The sequence below is a fragment of the Callorhinchus milii genome, unplaced genomic scaffold, assembly GCF_018977255.1.
Source record: "Callorhinchus milii isolate IMCB2004 unplaced genomic scaffold, IMCB_Cmil_1.0 Scaffold8, whole genome shotgun sequence".
Lineage (NCBI taxonomy): Eukaryota > Metazoa > Chordata > Chondrichthyes > Chimaeriformes > Callorhinchidae > Callorhinchus > Callorhinchus milii.
Window position 1 is genome coordinate 1,834,893 of NW_024704749.1, and position 20,169 is coordinate 1,855,061.

Below are 20,169 nucleotides of genomic sequence, written 5' to 3' on the forward strand. Positions count from 1 at the left end.
CAGCCAATTGCGTACAGCAATGTCCCACAAACAGTCGTCGATTGAAAATGACCAATTTATTATTGTTTTTGGTTTTGGAGGGATTATTATTAGGCTCTGTGTGGAGTAAGGAAACTTGCCCAAGGTTTCGCCCTGACCTGCCTGGAATTGAACTCAGGCTTGAGATAGAGACCAACAGCAAAAGCTGTGTTCCTACATAAATCACTGATGCTTTTGCAAGCATCAAATTACCTTTTGAATTGGTAAGTAAGCAGTACACAACCAGTTTTATACCAGATTCAGCGTGCAGTTATTAATAGGAATGAATGTTTTGCTTGAAAGCTAATTCTATTGCCTAGTTAATACGGCAGAGCAGAATCCAACCTGAAACCTTCTGGTCTGTTCATTTTTCTACAATATCAGGTTACTACAAGGTTACCTGAGAGCCACATGTGAAAGCATAATCTTCGGTGTACAGAATGAATCCATTAATTGTGATTAAAAAGTGAAATGAACTTTGCTTGATTACAACAGGTAAGGCATGTCATTGGGTTTGTGCAGTTACTAACACTGCAGATTAGGTATTGTGTTATTCAACATTTTCTCCCCCAGAGACATGGGAGATTTTCTTTCCCTGGAGGTGTGGCTTATTTTTGGTTTAACTCCATATGGACTTTCTTATTATTATTACTATTATTATAGACCAGACTTGATCAGTTTATATCATAATTGTTGCAGCTTCGCAAATTCTGGGAAATAAATGTACTCAGTGGGGTTATGTCTTCAAAGAAAAAATCATTAAAAAAAATAAGAAGAATTTGGCTACTCAATCCATGACTGTTTGTGAGACGCTTATGTGCACAATTGTCTGCCGCATTTCGCCCACAGAATAAACAGTCAATTCACTTTACAATATATCCTGTGAAGTGTTTTGAGACATTTCAAAGACGTGATAAGGAGCTATATCAAATGCTGCACATATGAAGTATGAAGTATGAAGTTAGAATCATTATTGGCGTTGGCATTTCTACTATCAAGAGAAATAGCAGACGCATCATATTGGACAATGAAAGGGCTTTATTGAGGCATGAGTATGGCAGACCTGGGCAATACTGCACTCCAGCCACAGGGTGGAAGAAGATCTCTCCCAACATGACAGAACAACAACAACTTGTATTTATATAGCGCCCTTCACTCGGGGAGCGTCCTGGAGCACTTGAATCAGACGGCACAGCACCAGGGTACCAGCCTCAGACTCTTCATCACTAGCCCCAAGGCTACATCCTTACCAAGTACCTCTCAGGTCTCCTCCATCTTATCTCCAGCAACACCTGTGCCCAGGATCATGGCTTGCAATACTGATAATCTAGCACAAGGAGTGGAAATTTTCCTATGTTTTGCCTACAAATACACAGTTGCTACACTTTACAGTACAGTAAAGCGCTTTGAGGCATTTTGACAATGTGAAAATAATAATAATCATTTGATAGAATGCCTTTTAGGGTCAGGAGGACATCTCAATATGCTTCACAGGATTTTCGTAGCATTAAGGCAGCCAATTTGCACACAGCAATGTCCCACAAACAGCCATGAAGTGAATGACCTGTTTGATTTGGGAGATTTGGGAGATTGTTGGCCAGAACACTGTGAGAAATTCCCTTCTCTTTTTGCGTAATACCATGAGATCTTCAACATCCTCCTGAACAAGCAGACAGGACCTCAGTTTAATGTTTCAAGGAAGGCATCTCTGACAACACAAAACCCACCTCTCTCCCCCACTGATTTGGGGCACTAAACCTATATCCTCTTGTTTTATTGTCTTAGTGCATCCTAAAGCAATGTTCTCTACCTCGCGGTGACCAGAACTGTATGAAGTGCTCTGGATGCAGTTTGACTGGAGCACTTGGCAGCCTGAGTGTGACGTCTGGGGTCTAAACTCAACTGATTCAGTAATATATTCCTGCATATTATTTGCCTAATTTATTCCAGTCTCACCCTGTGCTGACATAGTGAGTAATGAGTCAACTAACACCCTTAGATCTCTTCCAGCTTCCCCCTCAGCAAGTTCTATGCCATCCATGCATTTCCTGTTATTCTACATATAGCACATTGCATTTATCTTGTGGAGTCCTGTAACTCAGTGGTTAGAGCACTCGCCTTGCAAGCGAGACACCTGGATTCAATTCCAGGCAGAGCGATACCTTGGGCAAGTTTCCTTACTCCACACAGAGCCTAATAATAATCCCTCCAAAATAAATCAATAATAAATTGGTCACTTCAATCCACGACTGTTTGTGGGACATTGCTGTGCGCAATTGGCTGCTGCGTTTCACCCACAAATATACAGTCAATTCACTTTATAGTCTACTCTGTGAAGCGCTTTGAGATGTCGAGAAGATGTGAAAAGCACTATATCAAATGCAAGGATTATTATTATTATTATTATTATTATCTACATTAAGCTTAATTTCCAGTTATCAGCTCATGTACAGACTGCCAATCCCTCTTTGTATGACCTTTACCGCCTCCTCCAATTCCACAGTTCCCCCCCAACTTGGTTTCATCTGCAAACTTAACTATCTTACACTGTACTGTGCCTGCAAATCCTAATCATTTATACAAGGAAAAGGAGGCCGCTGGACAATCAGTGATTCGGGCACAAGCTGGGGGTCGGGATTGGGAAGGATGGAGGGCAGAGGGGAGGAGGAGGCTGATCAAAGGCACAGTTGAAGAGGAGGTCTTGAGACGGGTCTTGAAGGAGGCAGGAGAGAGGGTGAGATGGAGTGACCTGCAGGATGGAGCTCCAGAGGGTGGGGGCAGAGTGGCTGAAGGCCCGGCTGCCAATGGTGGAACGAGCAAAGTGGGAGAACGTGAAGCAGGTCGGAACCCACTGAGTGGAGGGAGCGAGCAGGTTAGGGCGTTAGGAGGTCACAGAAGTAGAGGGAGCGAGATCATAGAGGGTTTTGAAAATGAGGAACAGGATCTTGAACTGTATCCTCTGTGTGATGGGGAGCCAGTGGAGTCGGGTGAGGATGGGGGAGATAGGGTCACGGAACCTGGTGTGGGAGAGGACACGGGCTACAGAGTTCTGGATGATCTGCAGCCTGTGGAGGGAGGAGTTGGGGAGGCGGACAAGCAGGGAGTGTGTATATTCAAGCCTGGATGTTATGAATGAGTGTATAAAGGTCTCGGTGGCCTGTGGTGTGAGACAGTGGTGGAGCCGGCGATGTTGCAAGGTGGGGGAAGGCAGAGCAGGTCATGGTACAGATATGAGGTGGAAAGAATAGTTGAGGGTGTTAGAATTTACACTTTTTGTATAATGTTGGAATCATAATAGATGTTGCAAACGGGTTAACTTTTAAGTTAAGTGTGTTGTGGGCAGCGGGACTGAAACTCCCTGCACGTACACGAGATAACGGACTGTCTCAAGAACAGTGTGTTTGTGTGTGTGAGGCACGTACACCCCATGAGCTGTTCACGTGAACCCGGCATGATTTCGACCGGGTGATCTAATGTCCGCACCATGATTGGATGAACATTGGTATAAGAGTTCCGATAACTTTGTGTACGGGGCCGTCCCGGGTCGCGGAGACAAGGATACGGGAGATGGAGCCGTCCTGGGTCGTGGAGACAAGGCTACGGAGATGGGGCCATCCCGGGCTGCGGAGACAAGGCTACGGAGATGGAAGACTGAGAGCTGGAAACACTAAGACTGAGGATATCAGATGGAAGATTGAAAGCTGTCGGCAAGAAGACTGAAAGCCGAAGAATCAAACTTGTGGGCTGTAAAGACACAGTGTTGAACTCTTGAACTCGAGATATCTATAGTAGTGTTTTTCTGTTATAAGATCTGTTGATTGTACCGCCTTTGGTCTGACCCATCGGGATATTGGGGAATAACGAACGAATTATAATAAAACAGTCTGATATCTGGTTAGAGGAATTAGCGTTATTTCCTTGCAGATTTGGCTGATTTTATTTTCTAACAAGGGTCAAGCAAGATGCCAAGGTTCCGGACTGGCTCAGTGAGGTGGAGTGTGTAACTATGGATAATGATGCTGTCAGCGCCTCCTCACCTCAGGAAAAAATCAGGAGAGCCTCGGTCTTGTTGACATTCAACTGTAGAAAGTTCGCTCTCATCCAGGACTTGATGTCTGACAGACATTCTGTCAGGACAGCAGTGATCCTGGAGCCAAGGCTGGAGGAAGAGAGGTAGAGTTGGGTGTCATCCGCGTACATGTGGAAGTTGACCCCATGTCTGCGGATGATGTCACCAAGAGGGAGCATATAGATATTGAAGAGGAGGGGATCAAGGACAGAGCCCTGAGGAATGCCACACGAGACGGTGCGGGGACTGGAAGAGAAGCCTTTTGTGGAGATGAAGTGGAGGTGGTGTGAGAGGCAGGATCTGAACCAGTCAAGGACAGAACCATGAAGACCCCAGTGAGTACATTCAGCGGCGACTGTCCGGATTAACTGGATTTTTGCTCGAATCAACTGACATATTTAAAACAGGTAAGAATACAAATGAATCAGGGACGGGGGTTTTGTTCGATTTACCCGACATCCGTGATTAACCGGCGTCCGGCTAAAGCGGATCCCACTGCACTGTGTACTGAGATCTCGGGCAGTGAAATTGGAAAATGATTGAAAACAAAGAACTAAATGCCTGCGTTTAGCGTCTGGTTCAAATTCTGCGTCTCCCTTCACTGACACAAAGCAATGTGCGGGGGAGAAAGCTGTGTTCCACCTTTGAAGGATTCCACTGAAACACAGGGAAAACCAATTCCATTTTGTTATCTCTCAAGAAACAGGTGAACTTACTTGTAACTAAGGCAGACTTTGCTTGTTGCTATGGGAAACAGCTGTCGGGCCAAGTTATACATTCAGTTTGTAAGAGAGCTGAGGTGTGAATTCAATTAGGAAGCTGTGAGCTAATAATTATGCAACTTGGAAACATTTATTTCCGAGGACAGAAGCAGCTTTTGCAAGACTTTCTATATGAAAACAGTCTCATTTGAACAGTATCTGGAATCAGCACCTGGACAGTGCAGAAGGTTAGAAGAAAATCTCTCTTATCTTTGGGACAATGGTTTGAATGGAGCCCAGAAAGTCAATCAAATGCCCGGCGGCGTACAGTGCCCAGTGAGGATCATCGATACATTTCAAAATGTTAATTTAAGTTTATGGAAAAAAAACAAAAAAGTGGAAGAGGCAGCACTTAAGAAGGTGTAAAATTCTATTTGTAGCTCAGGTTTTTTTAAAAAAAAATCTAAGGGGTAAGGTGATTAAAAAAAGGCATTTAGTGAGAAAATCGAGAAGATTACATCCGCCTGTTCTGGTTAGTGATCCAATGGCACTTTTACTACTACAACAACAACGACAACTTGAATTTATATAGCACCCGTCAAGCAGGGCAGCATCCCAGAGATCTTGGAGAAATTCGGTCATTTGGTGGGACGAGAAACATCGGTATGATAGAGAGGAGCTGTGTGGGATTGTTGTCAAGGGAGCAGATAATGGGTTACTTACTGTGCTTTAGTGTCAAACCAACTCTTACATTCAGCTCTGCAAATTATATTTAGTGTTAATGAATGAAAGAAACCAATTGTTAAAGGATGTGACTGAAGAAATCAAAGAGTGGTTTGGAACATCAAATACCAGTGTAAATTGAATGGGTTTATCGTGCTTATATACTCAGACCTTTTCCAGCTGAGTTAAATGGCTGGAATCTTTGCTGCTGGTGGAATCTTCATTTTGGGAGCAGTTTCTTCTTACAGCAGAAGAATAACAGGAGAACATAGTGAAGAAGCCACAATCTCCTTGAAAAAAAATGTTTTTTGTCATGACCTGAAAGGCGTATACAAATGTAATTTGTCATTGTGCCATGAATCATCCATTGGACATTAAGCTTGTGCCATTCTCTCTGTAACCACACCTGCTTTACCTATAGCCATGGGAGTCAGTGACGCTATGGATGTGCAGCAGAGTTCTCGCAAGTCAATCATGTAACACTGATATAAGTCATGATGTTCTGATAAATACACACAGCTATTCAGTGAATTAAACCGTGGCTTCATTCACCAAAACAAGTTTATGGGTTAGGCCACGGAGGCGTGATGCCCCAATAGTAATTTCACTCGCTGACCAACCTCATTGAAGGGGTAACAGAGAGAGTAGACAAGGGGAATGTGGTATATGTAATATATTTAGATTTCCAAAAGCGTTCAATAAGGTACCACATAATAGACTAATGAATAAGCTCAGAGCAGGTGGAGTCCGGGGAAAAATAGCAGAATGGATAGCAAGCTGCTACAAACAGAGAGTAGGGTAAAGGGCAGCTACTCAGACTGGCAGGGGGTGGGCAGTCGTGTTCCACAAGGATCGGTATTGGGACCCACTGTTGTTCACAATATACATTAATGATTTGGTCTCGGGAATCAGCGGTACAATTTCAAAATTTGCGGACTACACCAAATTGAGGGGAGTAGTTAATACAGAGGAGGACGGCAACAAATTACAGCAAGACATTAATAAACTTGCTGAGTGGGCATTTATATGGCAAGTCATTTCGATGTAGAAAAGTGTGAGGTGGTTCATTTTGGTGGAAGGAATAAGGAAGCCACATACATCCTGGAAAATAAAAACCTAAATGGGGTAGAGGAGCAAAGGGATCCAGGCGTACACATACACAATTCACTAAAAGTACCAACGCAGGTTAATAAGGCCATCAAAAAAAACCAAACCAGGTATCGGGGTTCATTTCTAGAGGGATAGAAATGAAAAGCAGGGAAGTTATGGTGAATTTCTACAGAACCTTGGTTAGACCACACTTGGAATACTGTGTGCAGTTCTGGTCCCCACATTATAGAAGGGATGTAGAGGCACTGGAGTGGGTGCAAAGGAGATTCTCAAGGATGATCCCAGAGCTGAGAGGTTATACCTATCAGGAAAGGCTGAACATACTTCGACTCTTTTCTCTTAAAAAGAGGAGGGTAAGGGTTGACCTGATAGAGGTCTTTAAAATGATGAAAGCTTTGGATAGGGTCGACATAGGGTTTCCACTTGTGGGGGAGACCAAAACCATGGGACATCAATATAAAATAGTCAAAATAGATCAAATAGGGAAGTTAGAAGATTTTTTTTCACACAGAGAGTAGTGGGAATGTGGAACATGCTACCACAAGGAATAGTTGAGGCAAATAGCACAGATGTATTTAAGGGGAAGCTAGAGAGGTACATGAGGGAGAAAGGAATAGAAGGTTCTGCTTGAAGGCTTAGTTGAGGAAGGGAGGAGGAGGCTCATATGGAGTATAAACACCGGTGTAGACCAGTTGGGCCGAATGGCCTGTTTCTGTGCTGTATATTCTAATGGATTCTAATGTACTTATGGTTAGGTAAACAGAGGAAGGTAGAATAGGAAAACTTGCTGTGAAACCTTAGGCAAGTTTCATGTGCGAGTCTTGATAACAACAACAAAAACTCAGGAGCGATACAAAGAGCTTTCTGTTCTGGGGTCAAAATTTCCATCATTACTGGTAGAAGAAACCTTATAATTTCAAACAATAATCATAATCCTTGTCTTTGTTATGGCACCTTGTTATGTTGTTGCGATAGGCCTGTGAAGTGTAATGACTGCCTATTTTGTAGGCAAGCATAGCAGCTAATTTGGACACAGCAGTGCACCACAAACAGCCATTACCGATTTTCTATCAATATCTGGGATTGGTGTAAACGTACTTGGGAAATTAGATGTTAGGTTTTTTCAAAAAATAAGGAAACATTGCCATCACCCATCACCTTAATTGGCATCTCAACAAGCTTGTGAATTAATTCAGTGTAGATAAACACTTAACATTGCATATCGAATGGGGCTGTTTTTTTGCCATGCAACAGTACTACAAATGTCTACAGAGTCTGTCTACAGAGATTATCCTTTTAAGATCAGAGTGGTTCCTGACCTCTGCTGATTCAGAGAATCATAGAATATTACAGCACAGAAGGAGGCCATTTGGCTCATCGTTCCTGTGCTGGCTCTTTGGAAGAGCCACCCAATCAGTCCCAATCCCCCGCTCTTTCCCCATATCCTTGTAAATCTTTCCTTTCAAGTACCCGTCCAAATCCCTTTTGAAAGTTGTTATTAAATCTGTTCCTACCACCCTTTTTTGCTTTCAGTGCACAAGGGGAAACTCCCTTCTCCACACTGACAGATTTGAAGTGCTTTTATTTCACTCACAGTTTATCTTACGTCATTGGGAAGCAAAGAAATATAATGAGATCTTTACTTTGGCTGATGGAAGCCGAAGCTCCCTTCTTCACACGCCAATAAGGCTACTGTCCCAACCTTACATCCATAGCACAATAAAACATGTTAATTGACAGACTCAGAAGTTGCTTGTCTCTTTTTGGCAGAATTAGTATCTGTGACTGTGAGGTTTCTTTGCTGTACCATGTAAAGCATTTAGCTGCCACTGTGTCTGCGCTTCACATCAGAAAAAAAATACAGAAAAATCTTGCAGGAAAAAACTAGGGAAAACAGGAAAATGTCTGATCAGGTTCAGGAGCATGGGAATGATATGTATTTTCCATTTACCTGGTTACCATTTCCAAAGGAAATGTTTCCGTGGAAACAACAAAGAGTTAGATATTTGATTTTTTTGCAGAATTGTTTAAATATAATGTGACAGACTCAAAGAAGCACTGAGGAGCAGAACCCTCTGTGCGCCAGTGATAGGGCATTAGTTCTCTGAACTTGATAAATGGGCGCGTATTTTGAGTATTGTTATCTAGATTCAGGAGGGTGTGAGGCGAATGGAGTTACTGGTGCAAAGCCCTTTGGAAAATGGTGTATAATGTCAATTGCTGATCCAAGCAAAGCAGAACTCGAGAGGTTTCAGGCATTCCTGCCATGACCACGATTAAAGTAAGGGCGGCTGCAGAGCCAGATATAATGTAATGAGAGGCAGTTGGGTATTGTTCCGATGGATCTGTGCAGGCACCTGATACACAGGCTGAGCTTGAGAGAGTGCACCAGTAAATGTAAACGGCTTTAACAATGAACAGGATGGATACTTTGACATTTGACAAAGTTTGGGGATTTTGGTTGTCTTATTTTTTCGATGCACCTTTTTCGATTTTAATTTAACTGATTCAGTATATGGCAGCATCACTTGTGTGCACACAAAGGGAAGCGTTTATTCAGTATTTCTCTTGTTTGTGGAGTGCTGTAGCTCAGTGGTTAGAGCACTCACCTCGCAAGCGAGCGGCCCTGGGTTCAATTCCCCCACAGGGTAAAATGTTGGGCACATTTTTCTTACTCCACACGCCTCTGTTTACCTAGCAGTAAGTAGGAACCCGGTTGTTAGTCAATTGGTGGTTCACTTTTCCGGGGGTAATAAGCCCTTCAAAAAATAATATTAATAATTTGGTCACTCAATCTACTACGGTTTGTTAGACACTGCTTGCGTAATTGGTTGCCGCGTTTCGTCCACAAAATACGCAGTCAATTACACTATATCTTGTGAAGCACTTTGAGACGTCTCAAAGACGTGATAAGGCGCTATATCAAATGCAAGGATTATTATTATTATTGTTTAGATTACATATTGGGTTTTAGAGTTAATTTAGATTCTCTTCCATAGTTAAATGGCTTATAATGCTTGACTGTCATTTCACACGTAAGAACACGTATCCAGGCTCAACCCATGAATTATTAATTTTTATATCTAAATCCATTTTGCTTAAATGTTTGACAGAAGTGACAGGTTGCTAATTTCATAATTCCTCTTTGCCTTTCTAATGATTTTTTGTGACTATTTTCCTGACTTTTTTTTTTGTCATGCTCTCCCTTGTTGTTTACATACTTTCCTGAGTCTCAACTTTGCCCTTATGTCTTTATTAATCCATGGTGTCTCATTATTATTTAGCTTTGTCTTGCTTTTTAGCAAAACAAAGTAGGAAGCAGGAACCTGGTTGTTAGTCGATTGAAGGATCGCTTTCCGGGGGTAATAAACCCTCAAAGAAAATGTGATCACTCAATCTATGATTGTTTGTGGGACACTGCTGTGCGCAATTGGCTACCACGTTTTGTGGACAATTCAATTCACTTTACAATATATTCTGTGAAGCTGAGATGTCTCAATGATGTGATAAGGCTCTATATCAAATGCAAGGATTATTATTATTAATAACCACTATCCAAGGGGAACCTATAAAGCTGCACCTCAATAGAAGGAAAAAACATGAAAGCTTCGGGGCTATGAGAAAGAAAATTAGCTAGGAATAGAAGTTACAATTTCTAATGGTCTAGAAGTAGAGATAGTGATCTCAGTCAGTAGCTTTTCCCTGTAATGCAAGAGCAGCTGTGAACTGAATACTTTCACTGTCATTCCTTTCCTGCAGTCCACAGATATGACCTTTTAGCAATTACTACACTGAAGGGTCAAAGGATCCTGTCAGTTTGAAACCAAAATGCATGTATATCAGTTTGATTTAGTACCAAGTGGGAATTACTGCTGCATTCATTATATTAGTTAATATTGAAGATTGTTGCCCATTTCTAATCTATGGTCCTCGGGGTTAAAGTGACAGTTTTAATGCAATAATTTAAATGGTTCCATCAAAATTGAGGCTCTTTCCTGAGGGAGCAAGACAACAACAAAAACTTGGACATATAGCGCTCCCTTCACGCAGGGTAGCGTCTCAGAGCGCTCTCCCTTGCTTAAGACAAGGCAGGGCAGCGTTGATATTGAGGGCTATTGTGGACTATCAGACCCAGCACTGAGGGTAGTCAAACCTCACTGATATTAATTCATGGTGAACAGTTCTCATTGGCAGCGATCCATACTGAGACATGGGATCACCAATGGACATTAGTCAAAAACAAGGAAAGTCTTTAAAATCATGGTTTGTCCCAACCAGGTTTAAAGTTCAGACAAGACAATTCTAAACAAGGCCTCCTGAGATGAAAGGCACTATATCAAGTAAATTTGTATTGTGTTGTGATTACACTCCGAGTAACCATAAAGCTAATAGAGGATAAAATTCACATGATAGCCTAACTGTAAATATCTGTTGCAAAAAAAGCTTTATACTTTATAAATAATAAATATTTTAACATTAAACTTGTGGATGTCAGGTGTCCTGATTGAGGACTAATATCTTTCTAGCTTAGAGCTGGGAGTTGAAACACAAGTTTACCTAAAACTAATGAACTAAATACTAAGAGCAACAACGATAATTTGCACTTATATAGCGCCTTTCATATAGGGGGACCGTCTCAAACTGCTTTATTTCTAATAATAATCCTTGCGTTGGTATAGAACCTTTTACATAGCGAGATTGCATCAAAGCGCTTTCCAGAGATGCAGAGTTGGGAGGGAGTCAGGAATAGAGGGGAAGTGGCCGAAGGCTCATCAAACAGATGGGTTTTCTCATGGGTTTTGAAGGCAGAGAGGGAGGCGGCAAAATGGAGGGGGTTTGGTACAGACAGACTATGGTGGGATTGATGGATATCATTTGTATAGATTTTCAAAAATATTTTTTAATAAGGCGTCACATGAAACATGAGCTAAAATTAAGACACACGGAGTTGAAGACAATATTTGTGTCATAGATAGGAAATTGGTTGGGAGATAGGAGGCAGACATTTGGTGTAAATGGGATATTGATTTGAATTCAGACAATGACCCGATCCAGCAGTGACAATTTTTCACCCTATGTATAAATAAGTTTGTGGATGGCACTAAGGTAAAAGATGTTGTAAATTGTCAAGAGTAGAGGCGAAAAATGGAAAGAGCCAGACTGTTCATTGAGTGGATGGAACTATTTCAAATGGAGATTAACACTGCAAATTGATACCATTTATAATCCTTGCATTTTGATATTGGGCCTTATCATGTCATCGAGATGTTTCAAAGCTCTTCACTGGAATACTGTAAAGCGGTGTGTATTTTGGAGGCGAAACCCACCGAGGGTTAGGATGGAAGAATAGCAGCAGGGAATAAGTTCTCAATGGAGGAAGGGTCGATGAGCAGAGATCCAACAGTTCAAGTCCATAGATCAACAAAGTCTAGTTTGCAAGTGCAGAAAGCAGTCAATGAGATGAATTGGATGCTGGCATTTATAGCAGGAGGTCTGGAATAAGGAACTGTTGCTCCAGTGAGAGTTTGTATAGCATGTGGTCAGACCTCATTATTGAAGTACTGAACCTTGGGCAAGTTTCCTTACTCCACACGCCTAATAGTAATCCCTCCAAAACATAACAATAATAAATAGGTCATTTTCAATCCACGACTGTTTGTGGGACACTGCTGTGTGCAATTGCCTGCCGGGTTTCGCCCACAAATATACAGTCAGCATATTCTGTGAAGCGCTTTGAGAACATCGAGAAGACATGAAAAGAACTATATCAAATGCAAGGATTATTATTACTGTGTTCAGTTTTGGGCACCATAGCTTAGTCGGGAGCTTCCCACAGCAATTCCAATGTAGCTTCTGGCAATCCCGCAACACAGCTGTGGTTGTAATCCCAGACAGTGCACAGTTTCTGATCAATGTGAAATTCTTGGAGTCCTGTAGCTCAGTGGTTAGAGCACTCGCCTTGCAAGCGAGAGGACCTGGGTTCAATTCCCGGCAGAGCGAAACATTGGGCAAGCTTCCTTACTCCACACGCCTCTGTTTACCAGCAGTAATAATAATAATAATAATCCTTGCATTTGATATAGCGCTCTTCACGTCTTCTCGACGTCTTAAAGCGCTTCACAGAATATACTGTAAAGTGAATTGACTGTATATTTGTTATTATTGTTTTGTTTTGGAGGGATTATTATTAGGCTCTGTGTGGAGTAAGGAAACTTGCCCAAGGTTTCGCGCTGCCTGGAATTGAACCCAGGTGTCTCACTTGCAAGGCGAGTGCTCTAACCACTGAGCTACAGGACTATACCCACTGAGCTAAGGATTATACCCACTGAGCTACAAGACTCCAGTAAGTAGGAACCCGGTTGTCAGTCGATTGGCGGATTGCTTTAGGGGTAATAATTTGTTCAAAATAAATTTTAAAAAATAATGATTTGGTCACTCAATCCACGACTGTTTGTGAGACACTGCTGTGCACAATTGGCTGCCGCAAAATATAGTCAATTCACTTTACAGTATATTCTGTGAAGCGCTTTGAGACGTCTCGAAGATGTGATAAGGCGCTATATCAAATGCAAGGATTATTTATTATTATAAGTAAAGGATATCAAGCAGATAGCTTCCTCAATCCTAGCAATTCTCTCTAACTGAAGAAAATTATCACTGACGACCAAAGATAATCAAGCAAAACTCTGGAATATCTGTCTATCTGTCTAACCTCCTTAGCTAACTGCTTTGGCAGATGCTATCTCTCTGGTGCCAGGACCACAGACGTCATTATAAACCTTTGAATATTTGATCAATTCTGTCTACTCTGATCCCCTATACCCCTGAATCTTCTTTTAAACAGATATTCATCCTTCTGTTTTATAAAGAGGTTTATTGGAATGCGATTTACTGTTTTACTAGGAATCTTTCACCCTATTCATAGCTCTACAGGGGAGAAACACAGATCTGCTAACATCTTGTCTCTCTGTGTTAACTTCTATAGTTGTGCTATTCACATTCCAAGTCACAGAGCCTACTTACATTTAAAACATTTTGAAGACCTGAATTATATCTTCTTTTCTCTAAGTAAAATAACTTCAGTTGTGTTAGTCTTATTTCCCGAGTCTTAAGCCCAAAAGATCTTGGTCTCTCTTCACTGTTCCTTCTCCATAGCAGCACTGCCTTTTAGAGAATATTGTGAAACCTATGCAGTTTTTTAAATACGGCTCTGTCTTGGAAAAGAGAAGTCCTGTAGCTCAGTGGTTAGAGCACTCGCCTCGCAAGGAGAGGACCTGGGTTTGATTCCTGGACAGGGCAAAACATTGGGTAAGTTTCCTTACTGGGAATAATAATCCTTTCAAAAACAAAATTTATATATAATAATTTGGTCGCTCAATCCAGGACTGTTTGTGGGGCACTGCTGTGCACAATTGGCTGGCACATTTCGGCAACAAAATACACAGTCAATTCACTCTACAGTATACTCTGTGAAGTGCTTTGAGACGTCTCGAAGATGAAATAAGGCACTGTATCAATTGCAAGGATTATCATTGTTATCGACACAAGGTTCAAATAGCAAATTGCCTTGGTTGACACCACTTTCACAGGTGCTGAATTATTTTACTGAGTCAAATATCATGGGTCAGACTAGCTCAGTTTGTAGAACTCTTGGCTCCAAGTCAAAAATTGTGCGTTCAGGCCCCACGTGAGGACTTTGAACTCATATCGTCTATGCTGACACTCCAATTTAGTGCTCATGTTGGGCTGCTTGTTGGAGGTGCTGTCATTCAGATGAGACTTTAAACCGAGGTCCCATCTGCGTGTTTCCATCTTTAGACTGTACAGTCACTACACTTTATAGAATAAAACATTTCTGTGAAGCGCTTTGAGACATCCTCCTGCGTAAAATGTCAGGATAATAAAACTATTATTAATAATAAGGAATAATAAAGAATGTGAATGGGGTCCCCTGACAGTAACCAGAAATATTTCATGAAAGTCAAGCCAACAGTAGATTGCTTGGGAGGACAGTTCCTGTGGTGAACTTATGTTTACTCACAAACAGTGCATGGAGCGGGTGAAGGACATGTAACTGGCCTGAGTTAGTCAAGCTGAGGAGGCAAGCAGAGGAGTGGGGAGAGGGAAAGATCAGAGATAGGGAGGTGCTGTGATGGGAAGGGATTTACAGGCAAGGTCAGGATCTTGAAATCAATTTGTCAGGTGTCAAGGAGGCAGTGGAGACTGGTGAGGACTGGGGTGATGGGTATGCAGAAAATATGTGCGGCGGAGCTTTAGACTAGAGAGCGTTAGGGATCGTGGAACTGGGGTCTGGTGAGGAGAACGCTTGCAAAGTCTCGGCATGAGATAAACAAAGCGTGACTAAGGATTTCAGCAGCATTTGTAGTGAGACAGAGTGGAGACATACAATGTGGCGGATGTGAAGAAAGGCAGTCTTGTTCAATGCAGTATTATATATTATATATTATTCTAGTATTGTATCAGATATTATTATAGTATTATGCACTGCCTACACATGGTATCATTTACTCTTGCAGTCTAGAACAATATTGAAACTACACTTATATTTTTGGTTCACTATGTCATGTGCTGTTCGGTAATGTTTACAAATTAATGATCCGTGCTCATAATGATAAATTCACTTACATTAGCAAATGACACATTAAAATCCTATATGTTAGGAACATAGAATGTACACGACTGGAAAACACCATCAAATTGAGCTGTACATTAATAGGAGGGAAAGCAATTTAATTCCCAACATAGTGGACTGACTGAAATGATTTTCACCAAACGTATTACGCTTGCTTTAAAGGGCAGCGAGATTCCATGGTGCTTCCATTAGATAACTGCAGCTGCTTGTCACTGTAGGATTGTGATAGATCATGACAGGATCAAAGATACAATAACATTGCTTATGGCTCTATCCAATTGAAAAAGGATATGGATTGGAACATCTGCTCCATAGTATACAGCTCAACACAATTGCCTTTTTTGAATTGTTCCTAAAGGTAGCCTTATACGGACAGATATAGCTTCAGTTGTTTTTTTTCCCCCTGGGGTGATTAGTAATATCTTAAAATAATCCAACTGAACGGCGGGATCTGAAAAACAATGCTAGAGGAGAGTGGGTTGAGCGAGATACAATTAGACAAATGACAGGTGGATCCAGAGACCTGAAATGGTTTTGAACTGACACAAGCTGTGGTTAGATGTGCATGTGAAAAGGCTATTTAAATATTTTACTATATTCTGGAAACACAGTGTCATCGATACATTTATATCTCCTTAACTTAGCGGACTGCTTCAGTCTGGGTACAGCACAGAACCGCGTGTGTTACTGAGAGCACTGGAGCCGGATTCTCCCACTGTGTTTTCTGGTTTCACACAGTTTAGTCAGCTGGTGTGTGAATCAGTTCTGCACTGCCGTGCAATTCACCATGGCTCATGTATTATGCACACTAATTGATGAAAAACATGAAAAGGAGGCTTCTGTTATCGACAGCCTACAAACATAGCTTTATGCCCTGTGAGAAACTGGGACTGTAGGAGCGAGCAGGAAAGATAATATGGTGTTTAATGCTCTCTAACATGTAACAAATCTGCTATCTTCAAACAGCATCTATAGCCTTGACCTTCTCCACAACAGAGTATCTGAACATAGGGCTTATCAGTGAAACAGTCTAATCAATGCTTCATGTTACCTCAGGCTTCCCTTTCAGACAATTGTAATTCTTATGTGAAACATTACTTTTTAATTATACCGTTCTGTTTGTCATTACAATGAAATTGTGAATAATGTTTTAATGCTGGTGAAACAGTATAATAACTTTGCTAGATTTTCTCACGGCACATTTAGGTTTTAAATGTTAGTGAAACTCACTAATAAGAGTAGGCAATACACTGTCCTTGTTAGAGAAGTGCCATCATTGGTCCCAGATACTAAAATGAAAAAAAACCTGAAAAAATGGCCTGACTCCAGCAGTGAGTTGTCTGATCACTGAAGTGTCCACAGAGTGAGATCTGACTGTGCTTTGACTGTTTCAGTCAGCTCACATCTACTTTGGTACTGGCCTTAATGGCTGCCAAACATTAATGGAACTATTAGATGGAGCACTGAATTATTTTTGTGAACGGCCATTTTTATTCACAATAATCTGGTGGTCCAAAGCAACTTCAGAGTTTAGATTAGCCACAAGATTTATGTATTATACTTTGGAAGATGGCATTTCACAATGAATGTATTTTTTACAGACGGAATTGTTTAAATGAGTACAATGGCAGGGTAGGGTTTTGATAATCAATAGGGAGAAAATCTTTCTGCTGTTTGGTGAGTCAGGAACAAGAGGGCATCAATTTAAGATAGGCAGTAAACGAGCAAATGAGGAGGCTGGAGAATTGTTTTCATGTACAGAGTAATTAGGATGTGGAATGCTCTGCTGAGAGCAGGAGTTGAGGCCAAATCCATATTGTCCATCAAAGAGGACCTAAGCAAACAGTTACCTTAAAACGACTCGGCTACGTGGTATGAGGAAAGGCAAGTAAAAGGGACTGAAAACAATTCAGTATTCCACCTAATGATTTAGCTGAGTATTGCTGAGATTGACCTAGAAGCACATAGTCACTACACTGTGGAGTCCTGTAGCTCAGTGGTTAGAGCACTTGCCTGGCAAGCGAGAGACCTGGGTTTGATTCCCGCAGGGTGAAACCTTGGGCAAGTTTCCTTACTCCACCCACCTGATGATAATCCCTCAAGAAAAAAATAATAAATTAGTCATTTCAATCCACGACTATTTGTGGGACACTGCTGTGCACAATTGGCTGCCGCGTTTCACCCACAAATATACAGTCAATTCACTTTACAGTCTATTCTGTGAAGCGCTTTGAGACGTCTCAAAGACGTGAAAAGGTTTGAATCTATCAACAGGAATTAGTGTGAAGTGCCTTGAGATGTTTCGATGTGATATAGTGTTATATCAAATGGGAGGAATATTATCATTATTGATAGATGGTATGGAGGGAGATGTTACAGACACGATGCCCAAATGGCCTTCTTCTGTGCTGGAAATTTCTATGCTTCTATGCTAATTCATGACTGGAATAAGTTGCCAGGAAAGGTGGCTGAGGCCAGGATACTGAACTCATTTAAGTATCCTTGCTCCAGCTTGATGGAAAGGTACAGAGGCATGAGATCAAATGTGTCTAATTGTTCATTCATTCAATGGTTCATTCAAACCATTTCTTGTGATCTTGTCATTAACTTCCTTCTCCGTTATTGTTGATTATTCAATACTTTGGATTAAACACTGAGTGCTAGCTAATGTCATCAAAGGGAATGTCTGTTTCCAGAGAGTTAGTGAGCACCAAGTGGAAGCAGCTACATTATTATCAGCAGATATTAGTTCCCGGAGTGCATTGAGAGACTTATCAACCCAATTAGAATCCTGACCGAGGAATAAGTTGGGTGGGATTTACTCATCCTTAGATATGTGTTCATTAAGCTCTCTTGAGAATCCTCCAATTGCTAGGCTGATAAAGTCACTATACAGTATGGAATAATATTAACAATAATCCTTGCATTTGATACAGCGCCAAACATCTCAAAGCGTTTCACAGGATATCCTGTGAAGTGGATTGACTGTGTATTTTGTGGGCGAAACGTGGTAGCCAGTTGCGCACAGCAATGTCCCACAAACAGCTATGGAGAGTGAGTGAGCAATTTTATTTGGGAAATTTGTGGGTTAGCACACCGGGAGAAGGTCCCTTCTGTTTTCGAATAGTGCCATGGGATTTTTAACGTCCATCTGAACAGGCAGACGGGACCCCAGTTTAACTGAGCCATATACACCAAAAAAGGTTGCAGGTTCTGAGTTAGTTGAGTGTAGCTGGGGCAGCAGTGAGATGCCACAAATGACCACTGGACCAGGAAGGGGTCAAATCATTCAGGCTTCTCTTTCCTGATGGTTATGGGGTTTCCCCTGCTGGAGTGAGGATGTGTCTGACCTCTCCCATCCCTCCAAAAAACATCTCTCTATCCCCTCCAAGCCAAGGATGCACCAGGATTTTACCAGCACTTAAAATTTAACCAGTATAATAAATGTAGGAAAATATTCAAATCAATGGTAATTTTTTGACTTGGTTCTGCTGGTTGGCAAACACTTCACTCCACCTTCGCCTTGGCTGCTCTGAAGCTGCTAGATATGTCAGAGCCACCTCCAATTTTCCCTTCCTCTCCAAACCCCCTGTGGCAAGTGTTGATACAGAGATGTCAGCCGTCTGGGGGTTTGAAGCTGTGCGACCACAGAGGAGGCATCTGATCCCCTCCACTACCTACCGTCTTAAGCAAAAATATTCACTCTAAATAATAGCCTTCTGATCATAGATAATGGAAATATTGACATATAAAATCTTTAATACATAAATAAATGAAGTTGGCAGGACTAGTTATCAAACCTATCATCATGTCCAAATTTATTCCTGACTTATTCAGTACTTGTACAGCTTCTCCAATTACACTGCATATAAATCTGTTTAACAGCGCAGCATTCAACCATACGTTAACCATGCTTCAGTGGGATATTCTCTAGCTAATCATGCAGCATAAAGGAAGGTTCTGAAAGCACAGGTTCTTTGCCAAAGGCTTTTGTCCTAGCTGCTTACCTTCCCTTTCCAGTTCACACCTAATCTTTTTCTTTCAGATGTCACGTTTCGACAATTTCTGTTTTTTGGTTGAGATTTACAACAGTTGTTTTGCTTTTGTCTCTAACTTGAGAATAAGTTATCTTGAGACATGTTCCAAGGAAAAAATGATTGTCATTACTATTTGTTTCATTATGTGGGGGCCTGTCTTGACCAACAATGATACTTGGTGTAATTGTCTTTCAAGTGGCACAATGGGTAATGAGAAATGACTTGCCTTCAGTCAGTTGGAGTATTGAGGTCCTGGTTGGAGTCAGAGACAGGGCAATGAAAGTTGATTTCAATTTAGGGAGGAGAAAGAACGTGCAAGATGACACGTCCATTGCAAATTCTTTTCCCCTGAGGCAAGTTAACTGTAATACTGAGGCCGTTAATTTAGAAAGTGGACAAAACATTCCCAACGCAGCAGCAGATACCCACATCAATGTCACCTCTTAACAACTTGTTCCACAACCTAATTTGAACTGTTAACTATTGACTGAGTCACACAGACCTTTACCATAACCTGTGCCATCAATAGGAGAAGATAAATGAGCGTCTCACAAATTCCAGTCCAGCCTTGAGCCGGCATCTGTGCGCCACTATACATCAGTGTACACAAATAATGGAATTATAGGTGTGTTCTGAATGGCAAAGCAGCAGACTGCTGACACCCACCAAGGTTAGTGCAAGGAGAACATTCATAAAACATAAAACTGCCTCTAGCCAGCTAATGCATGAACATAATGTCCTGCTGCAGCACTCCGGAAAGTACAATGCTGCATTATTTTGTCCGTGTGATTGGCAATTTCATTGCTTGTGGGCATATTTCATACAGGCAAGAACAAAAAAAGATAATTGAATACTGTG

The 20,169-nt window shown here is 41.5% G+C and overlaps 1 protein-coding gene and 1 non-coding gene across 2 annotated transcripts in view; one reads left to right on the plus strand and one right to left on the minus strand.

The window, feature by feature from the left end:
- Positions 1 to 20,169, minus strand: part of rsph14 (radial spoke head 14 homolog) — a gene marked incomplete at its 3' end in the record, with an annotated part of 194,723 nt that overhangs the window by 15,438 nt on the left and 159,116 nt on the right.
- Positions 12,549 to 12,621, plus strand: trnaa-ugc. Its single transcript has one exon. It is a non-coding gene; the product is annotated as a tRNA-Ala (tRNA).